Genomic DNA, 8820 nt, shown 5'->3' with positions numbered 1-8820 from the left:
CAGTGCAAGAGGTATATTCAAAATCGTACACTGCAGTAGGCTTCGAGGACGAAGCCTAATTTAAGTGGGGGAGAGTTGTAACATCCCAAAATTTAGAAGTATGATTGAAGGATTTAATTGTGAATTGAAAAAGGTACTCGACGAGTAGGTATGCTTACTCGTCGAGTCGGAGCGGGTTTTGGTCGCAAGTTAAGTGACCAACTCGCCGAGTCGGCAGCTGGACTCGACGAGTTGGTGCTGAAAACAGAAAACCCTAATCTTAAGGGTTGTACCCTATTTAAAGGACCATATGTCCTCCTTTCAGCCTCCTTATTGCCCTTGAGAGTCAGTAAACCCTAAAATCGTGTGAGCTTCCATTGTTAAAGAGATTTGAGCTTTGGAGGAGGAATTTTGAGAAGGGGGCTTGAAGATTAAGAGGCTAGCATCAAAGGATTGGTGTAGATCCATAATCTACTTCAGCTTGGGCAAATTTTGGAGGTAACAAGCTGTTACCTTGACTCTATTGCATTTATATCTATTCAAGAATGAGATTTGGGGCCATTTTGGCATGTTAAGGATCTATTTCGGGTTAGGGGTCTAGATCTGAGGTTGCTACTTCAGATCTAGACTTGTCTTGGTCCAGAAACTCACAAAGTATCAGCCTTTGGCTTGTTGGTGAAGCATCCTTGTCTTAAACCTTAGCCCTAGAGTGATTTGGGATTATAGCTCCTTGTTTCCACGTAAAGTTTGCAACTTTACGTGAGAGTCATGCCCTAGAAGAGTGGATCTACAGTTTGGAGCCCCTGCATGACTCGAAAAGCCTCTGTATGAATAAAGGACTGAAGGGACTCGACGAGTCTGTTCTTGGACTCGGTGAGTCTGTTGAAGATAGGCATGAACTCGACGAGTTGGAGGAACAACTCGACGAGTCTGTTGAAGATTGTCGTGGACTCGACGAGTCTGTTCTTGGACTCGGCGAGTCAGAACGCAAAACCCCAACCTCTTCTAGTTAAGACTCAGATCAGCGAGTTAAGCGGTGACTCAGTGAGTTGGACATGATAGGACTCAGAGATTGTTGAACTCGACGAGTCATGGGGTGACTCGGCGAGTCGAGTCGTGATATGAGAGTTTTCTGAGTTTAGGAACTCGGCGAGTCAGCGGGTTGACTCGGCGAGTAGGGTCAATCAGGAAGGTTGACTTTGGCCAGGACTTTGACTTTGACCAGTTTGACCTTCAAGGGTATTATGGTAATTCAGATATTTATGTCAATTGATCATTGATGGCTATAGGTATTGGAGTTTGGGGCAGTGCTTCGGGATTGTGCTTTCGTGGTTCGGCTCGGCATTTGCAAGGTAAGTTATCCTCACTATACCCAAGGGTCTAAGGCACCAAGGCCGACCCTTTGATTTGTTATTTGAGTTAGTTACTGCTGTGATATGTTAGTTGGTATCCTGGTAGATAGGATGGCTTTATGATGGTATGTTCTGTTAGTTGGCATCCTGGTAGATAGGATGGCTATATGATGGTATGCTCCGTTAGATCGGTATTCTGGTAGAGTATTCCATCCCGAGGATGATTGGACTCTTAGTATGTTGGCATTCCAACCCGATGGTTGAGGGCCTGGGGTATTCCAACCTGATGGTTGATTGGACCCATAATATGTTGTTCATTGCTGTATGTGTATGGTTGTGTGTACGGGTATTTTGGGGGAACTCACTAAGCTTTCGAGCTTACGGTTTTCAGTTTATTGTTTCGGGTACATCAGTCGATCGTGGCAAGGCAAAGGCGTGATCGTACCGCTCCTCATATTTCATGATTTTGTGATTCGGTTCTGGGGATACTCTAATGTTTAAACTATTTTGAAAACAAATTGTAATAACTTAATGGTTTTTTTGAATGGGTTAAAATGTTTTAAATTGGATTGAATTTTATGGGTGTTATAAGTTGGTATCAGAGCCTTGGTTTGAGTGAATTAGAGGAACATTCGTGTGAATCCAGTCTCAAATCAAGGAAAGATTTTCAAATGGTTTTCAAAATAAGTAAAGGATGATGCAGAGGGTACGATCAACCGGAGCCAGTAAGTTGACCCCAAAATACCATACAAGTTATTTGATTATGTGATATGATTAGAACAGCATGCTAGTACTAGGCTAGGGATCTTCAGGAATTGCATGATAGAATTGCCTGATTACATGATGCCTGCTAGCCTAGGGTTTTCCTTGTATGAGATTGACATCATTACTATAGTTACTTGTGTATGCCTCAGGACTGTATATAATTAAGATCTTATAGCCTGAGAATGTTTAATTCGGCCTTATGTTCTATTCTTATTGGTTAGGGCTTAGGGTAGGATCGAATATTCGAAAGTCTATGGGGTCCAGCGTTATGTATGGCTAGCATACACTAGTGCTGCAGGGTTCGTGGAAGTTTCATGGATGGGTGGATGGTGTGAGACCGGTAGGCCAGTTATGAGATAATTAGCATTCCTCTAGGAGTGAGGATTGAGCATTCGTTATGTTATGTATGTTATTAGGGTGTTGTGGTGATACTTGAGACAAATATGGGTAGGTGTGGAAGGTAGTATGGGCCCGTACTACTGAAAGCACATGACCCATACGCGTAGCAAGGAAGTCACAACCCCTAGGGTTTAGAAGGGAGTTGGTCCCCGGTTATCTAGGCAGATTGTCTGATATTTTTCCTCTTCTATTTTCAGTATGGTGGTTACGAGGCGCGTAGTGACTGGATCCGGATCGGGATCAGGTCAGGGTGATCTGGGGGCCCCAGTGGCACCTGAGATTATCGGTCAGGAGGGGCCAATGTTGACAGAGGATCGGGTCAGGGAGATCATCCGCGAGGAGGTGGTCGGGATTGTCCGGGGTCAGATTCCGGAGTTGTTTGGGACTATTAAGTCCGCTATGAGGGAGTACTTCGATGATCGTTATGCACTCTTACTGAGACGGCTGCCGCGGCAGCTACATCGGCTGTAACAGTGGCAGGGGGAAGAGTCGGTCGGGGCTTTCAGTATCGGGAATTCGATAATACGAAGCCCCTACCTTTGACCGAGTTCAGGATCCGATTGTTGCGATGAGATGGTTGTCAGACGTGGAGGGATGTTTCTTCACGTGTTCGTGCCCTGCCGAGTAGAGGGTGAGGTGTGCTCTGAACCTTTTGAGGCTCGGGGCGAAGGATTGGTGGAGGTTGACTACGGGATCATATTCTGACGCGCAGCGGGCTGCGGTTACTTGGGATCAGTTCCGAGACATGTTCAGTACCCGTTATGTTCCGCGGGTAGAGCGGGAGAGATTGGCTCAAGAGTTTTTGGAGCTTAGACAGGATTCAGAGTCGGTGACGGAGATCACCAGGATGTTTACGGAGAGGGCAATGTTCTGCCCTGAGTAGGCCGAGATGACCCGGTATCTGAGTATGCTCAAGAGGGACATCAGACAGTTTGTATCCATGCAGAGTTGTGATACTTTGTTGGAGTTGCAGGAGGCCGCCAGGCGGCGCGAGCTAGAGATTGAGCTCCAGCTGAGGGAGCAGAGGCAGGCCCCGGTGCAGTCGCAGCCTGCGCCGAAACGGATGAGGGCCGCTGATTCTCGTCAGACAAGCCAGAGGAGTTGCACTTGTGGGAAGTGCGGTAAGGTACATGATGGAGTTTGTCGATCTTCTTCTGGGTGCCACAAGTGTGGCAAGGAGGGCCACATAGCCAGGGATTGTAGGCAGCAGGCTCCAGCTGCCGGAGTCCGACTTTGTTATCATTGTGATCAGGTGGGCCATATGAAGGCCCAGTGTCCTCTCTTGGCTGCCAGGCCAGTGTAGGTCCCAGCACCAGCCACTTTGAGACTTACTGACGGGGGTCAGGGTCGAGCAGAGCCTCCGAAGGCTCCAGGGCGTGCTTATCAGCTTGTGGCCGAGGAGATCGGGACAGCGCCAGAGGTGACAGCCGGTATGTCTTTTCCTTCTATATCTTGTTCATGTTATTATGAGTTGTTTGTTTCCTGCATAAGTTATTAGAGCATAGTAGACGATAGTGAGAAGTGATTATTGAGAAATTATAGAGGGGTAGTATCTGGTGATGCATTGAAGAGAGAGGAAGGTCATGATCCAGAGATTCAGAATCATCAGCGGGAACTCGGATCCCTTGAAGTTCGTTGTCTTGGATTGGGAAGATTGAGTCGCGTACCAGCTTCGCCGCCGGTAGAGAGTAGTTAGTGCTATAAGTGGGGGAGAATTGGAAATTCTCGGATGGGGCGTGGTTTGGAAGGATGTCGCCTAACGCAGTTTGGATGTCGGTTACGGGAAGTGGTGCGATGAGGCGTTCCAGTTATGGTAAGAACCCTGTCTGTATGGTGGATCTTTGAGCGAGCAGTGAGGATACTGCTATGCTATAACAATCAGTGGGGTTGTTCCCAAGTGTCGGAAATATTGAGGGGCATGCGAAAGACTCTTTATGGATGGTAGGTTATGCAATCAGTTTCTGAGTATATGTACGTGTTATGGGATAGCGACGTGCTCCACAAGTGGATGATGTAGAGTGAGGTTCCGACTTTCGGCACCGACTGATGATGCGAGGTCATGGTTCAGGTCTCCTTGGAAGAGGAGAAGGTGAGTAACTCCAGATTGGAGATTTGGACAGAGGAGCTAGAGATAGCGGAGTTGATAGACTCGGGAGCAGTCTAGACCGGGCTGAGAACCGTGTGAGGATATTCCAGTCGTAGGTCGTGGACCTAGGAATCGCGAGAGTAATGTTTCCTGTCATGGTACGTTAGGAGTCGACGTGATATCGAGATTTGAGTGAGTTACACTCGGTTGTGTCGAATCAGAGTAGATTGAGGGAGCTGCAAGGTTGGATCCTTGGGCTTCAAGTATGGTTGTAGGCATGGGTTATGTGAGAAGTGGTATTCCAATCTAGGGTATTCCATCATGAGGATGACCGGATCCTATAATTGATTGGACCTGGTGTGTTTGGTATTCCAACCCGAGGGTTGATTGGGCCAAAACATGTGTGGGAATGCGAGGGTATACCATCCTTGGGATGACGGGACCCGTTATAGGCGTACCTGGTATTCCAGCCCGAGGCTGATTGGGCTAGGTACGAATGGTTATGTGATGTAGCTGGCTGATTCATGGGAGTTGCTAGAAGCTGAAGGATGCAGTATCCTGTCATGGTAAAAAGGGAATAGATTTGGGATGGGAACAAGATTCGTTCCCTATTGCAGGTTATCCGGGTTATCGCCAGTTTTAGGCGAAGGAAAGGTGGATTAGTGTTATAGCAAAGCTTAGTGGATTATTGTGGTGTCTAACTTTCGCAAGTCTTGAAGGTGTGTTCAGGTCAGGAAGGTGGCAGTATCATCGGGTGATACTGGATTGATGTGTTCTGACATTAAGTAGAAAAGGCCGGTGGTCGGACGGGAGTATTGGCAAGGATACCACACGAGAAGAAGTTATTTTAAAAGGGGTACAGAGGCAGGGTCTGGAAGGACCTGAGTTGATTGGGAAATCGGAGTCTGCAATGCAAGAGGTATATTCAAAATCGTACACTGCAGTAGGCTTCGAGGACGAAGCCTAATTTAAGTGGGGGAGAGTTGTAACATCCCAAAATTTAGAAGTATGATTGAAGGATTTAATTGTGAATTGAAAAAGGTACTCGACGAGTAGGTATGCTTACTCGTCGAGTCGGAGCGGTTTTTGGTCGCAAGTTAAGTGACCAACTCGACGAGTCGGCAGCTGGACTCGACGAGTTAGTGCTGAAAACAGAAAACCCTAATCTTAAGGGTTGCACCCTATTTAAAGGACCATATGTCCTCCCTTCAGCCTCCTTATTGCCCTTGAGAGTCAGCAAACCCTAAAATCGTGTGAGCTTTCATTGTTAAAGAGATTTGAGCTTTGGAGGAGGAATTTTGAGAAGGGAGCTTGAAGATTAAGAGGCTAGCATCAAAGGATTGGTGTAGATCCAGAATCTACTTCAGCTTGGGCAAATTTTGGAGGTAACAAGCTGTTACCTTGACTCTATTGCATTTATATCTATTCAAGAATGAGATTTGGGGCCATTTTGGCATGTTAAGGATCTATTTCGGGTTAGGGGTCTAGATCTGAGGTTGCTACTTCAGATCTAGACTTGTCTTGGTCCAGAAACTCACAAAGTATAAGCCTTTGTCTTGTTGGTGAAGCATCCTTGTCTTAAACCTTAGCCCTAGAGTGATTTGGGCTTATAGCTCCTTGTTTCCACGTAAAGTTTGTAACTTTACGTGAGAGTCATGCCCTAGAAGAGTGGATCTACAGTTTGGAGCCCCTGCATGACTCGAAAAGCCTCTGTATGAATAAAGGACTGAAGGGACTCGACGAGTCTGTTCTTGGACTCGGCGAGTCTGTTGAAGATAGGCATGAACTCGACGAGTTGGAGGAACAACTCGGCGAGTCTGTTGAAGATTGCCATGGACTCGACGAGTCTGTTCTTGGACTCGGCGAGTCAGAACGCAAAACCCCAACCTCTTCTAGTTAAGACTCAGATCAGCGAGTTGAGTGGTGACTCAGTGAGTTGGACATGATAGGACTCAGAGATTGTTGAACTCGACGAGTCATGGGGTGACTCGGCGAGTCGAGTCGTGATATGAGAGTTTTCTGAGTTTAGGAACTCGGCGAGTCAGCGGGTTGACTCGGCGAGTAGGGTCAATCAGGAAGGTTGACTTTGGCCAGGACTTTGACTTTGACCAGTTTGACCTTCAAGGGTATTATGGTAATTCGGATATTTATGTCAATTGATCATTGATGGCTATAGGTATTGGAGTTTGGGGCAGTGCTTCGGGATTGTGCTTTCGTGGTTCGGCTCGACAATTGCAAGGTGAGTTATCCTCACTATACCCAAGGGTCTAAGGCACCAAGGTCGGCCCTTTGATTTGTTATTTGAGTTAGTTACTGCTGTGATATGTTAGTTGGTATCCTGGTAGATAGGATGGCTTTATGATGATATGTTCTGTTAGTTGGCATCCTGGTAGATAGGATGACTATATGATGGTATGCTCCGTTAGATCGGTATTCTGGTAGATTGGATGAGGCTATGCTTAGTGACCCGTAGTTGGTCTGACTGTCTGTATGCTGGTAGGAGATTACCTGTTATATGTGCACGTGTTGAGCAGTAGTAGAGGGTATTCCATCCCGGTAGGATGATAGGGCCCTAGTATGTTGTCTTGTAGACTGTTATATGGTTATTTGATAGGTGTACATGGTTGCTAGTATGTGGGCATTCCAACCCGATGGTTGAGGGCCAGGAGTATTCCATCCCGGTAGGATGATTGGACTCATAGCAGGTGGGCATTCCAACCTGATGGTTGAGGGCCTGGGGTATTCCATCCCGAGGGATGATTAGACCCATAGTAGTTAGTGTATGTATAGTAGGTGGGCATTCCAACCCGATGGTTGAGGGCCATGAGTATTCCATCCCGGTAGGATGATTGGATTCATAGTAGGTGGGAATTCCAACCTGATGGTTGAGGGCCTGGGGTATTCCATCCCGCGGGATGATTGGACCCATAGTAGTTATTGTATGTATAGGTGTGTGGGCATTCCAACCCGATGGTTGTGGCCCGAGAGTATTCCATCCCAAGGATGATTGGACTCGTAGTATGTTGGCATTCCAACCCGATGGTTGAGGGCCTGGGGTATTCCAACCTGATGGTTGATTGGACCCATAGTATGTTGTTCATTGCTGTATGTGTATGGTTGTGTGTACGGGTATTTTGGGGGAACTCACTAAGCTTTCGAGCTTACGGTTTTCAGTTTATTGTTTCGGGTACATCAGGTGATCGTGGCAAGGCAAAGGCGTGATCGTACCGCTCCTCATATTTCATGATTTTGTGATTCGGTTCTGGGGATACTCTGATGTTTAAACTATTTTGAAAACAAATTGTAATAACTTAATGGTTTTTTTGAATGGGTTAAAATGTTTTAAATTGGCTTGAATTTTATGGGTGTTACATTATGATAGTTGGTATATTTGTTGTGTAGAGGTGTGTGACTTTAATATGTGATAATATGCGGTAGAGATAGCCTGTGTGGCTAACGGTAGAGATAGCCTTTGGGGCTGACGGTAGAGATAACCTTTGTGGCTAATGGTAGAGATAACTTGATAGCTATTTGATATGTGATACGTGAGAGAGGTAGCTTTTATAGCTAATGGATATGTGATATGTGGTAGAGGCAGCTTTTGGTAGCTAATTGATCTGTACTATGTGGTAGAGGTAGCTTTTATAGCTAATCGATATGTGGTATGCGGTAGAGATAACTTTTATGGCTAATATGATATGTGTTATGTGGATTGTGTGTGTGGTATGCTTTGGGGGACTCACTGAGCTTTGTACTTACGGTTTACAGTTTTGGTTTCAAGTCTCAACGTTTTGGAAAAGAAGAACTCGGATTGATCGCAGTGCACACACCTATGATTTCCGCAACGAATGATTTTGGGATGAACTATGATAAATGTTTTACTTAACGATGATTTGAAATGTTCGAAATAAATGGTATTAATGTGTTAGCTATATTAAAAATGAAATTTTTGTCCTTGATTTTTGTGTCGTTACAATATATTAAAATTTGAATAACTTTTCTTATTAATTGGATGATAAATTGTTGTACTTGTTACACTTATAATTAAACTTTTATGCTTATTTATTTATATTATTACAATTAAAGTTAGATTTATAAATTTTTGAATAATTTTCTTAATAATTAATGGTCCCCGATTAATCTCCCGATTAATCCTCGCCTAGCCGATTAATCCCTAGACCCCAGTCCACCAACTAGCTAACGTCTAACGTTTTTCTGCAACCTTGGTATAAATTATCA

This window comes from Lactuca virosa, chromosome 1 (assembly GCF_052849685.1).
Source record: "Lactuca virosa cultivar CGN04683 chromosome 1, Lactuca_virosa_CGN04683_v6, whole genome shotgun sequence".
Lineage (NCBI taxonomy): Eukaryota > Viridiplantae > Streptophyta > Magnoliopsida > Asterales > Asteraceae > Lactuca > Lactuca virosa.
The sequence above is the reverse complement of the archived record's forward strand: the minus strand, read 5'-3'. Positions refer to the sequence as shown.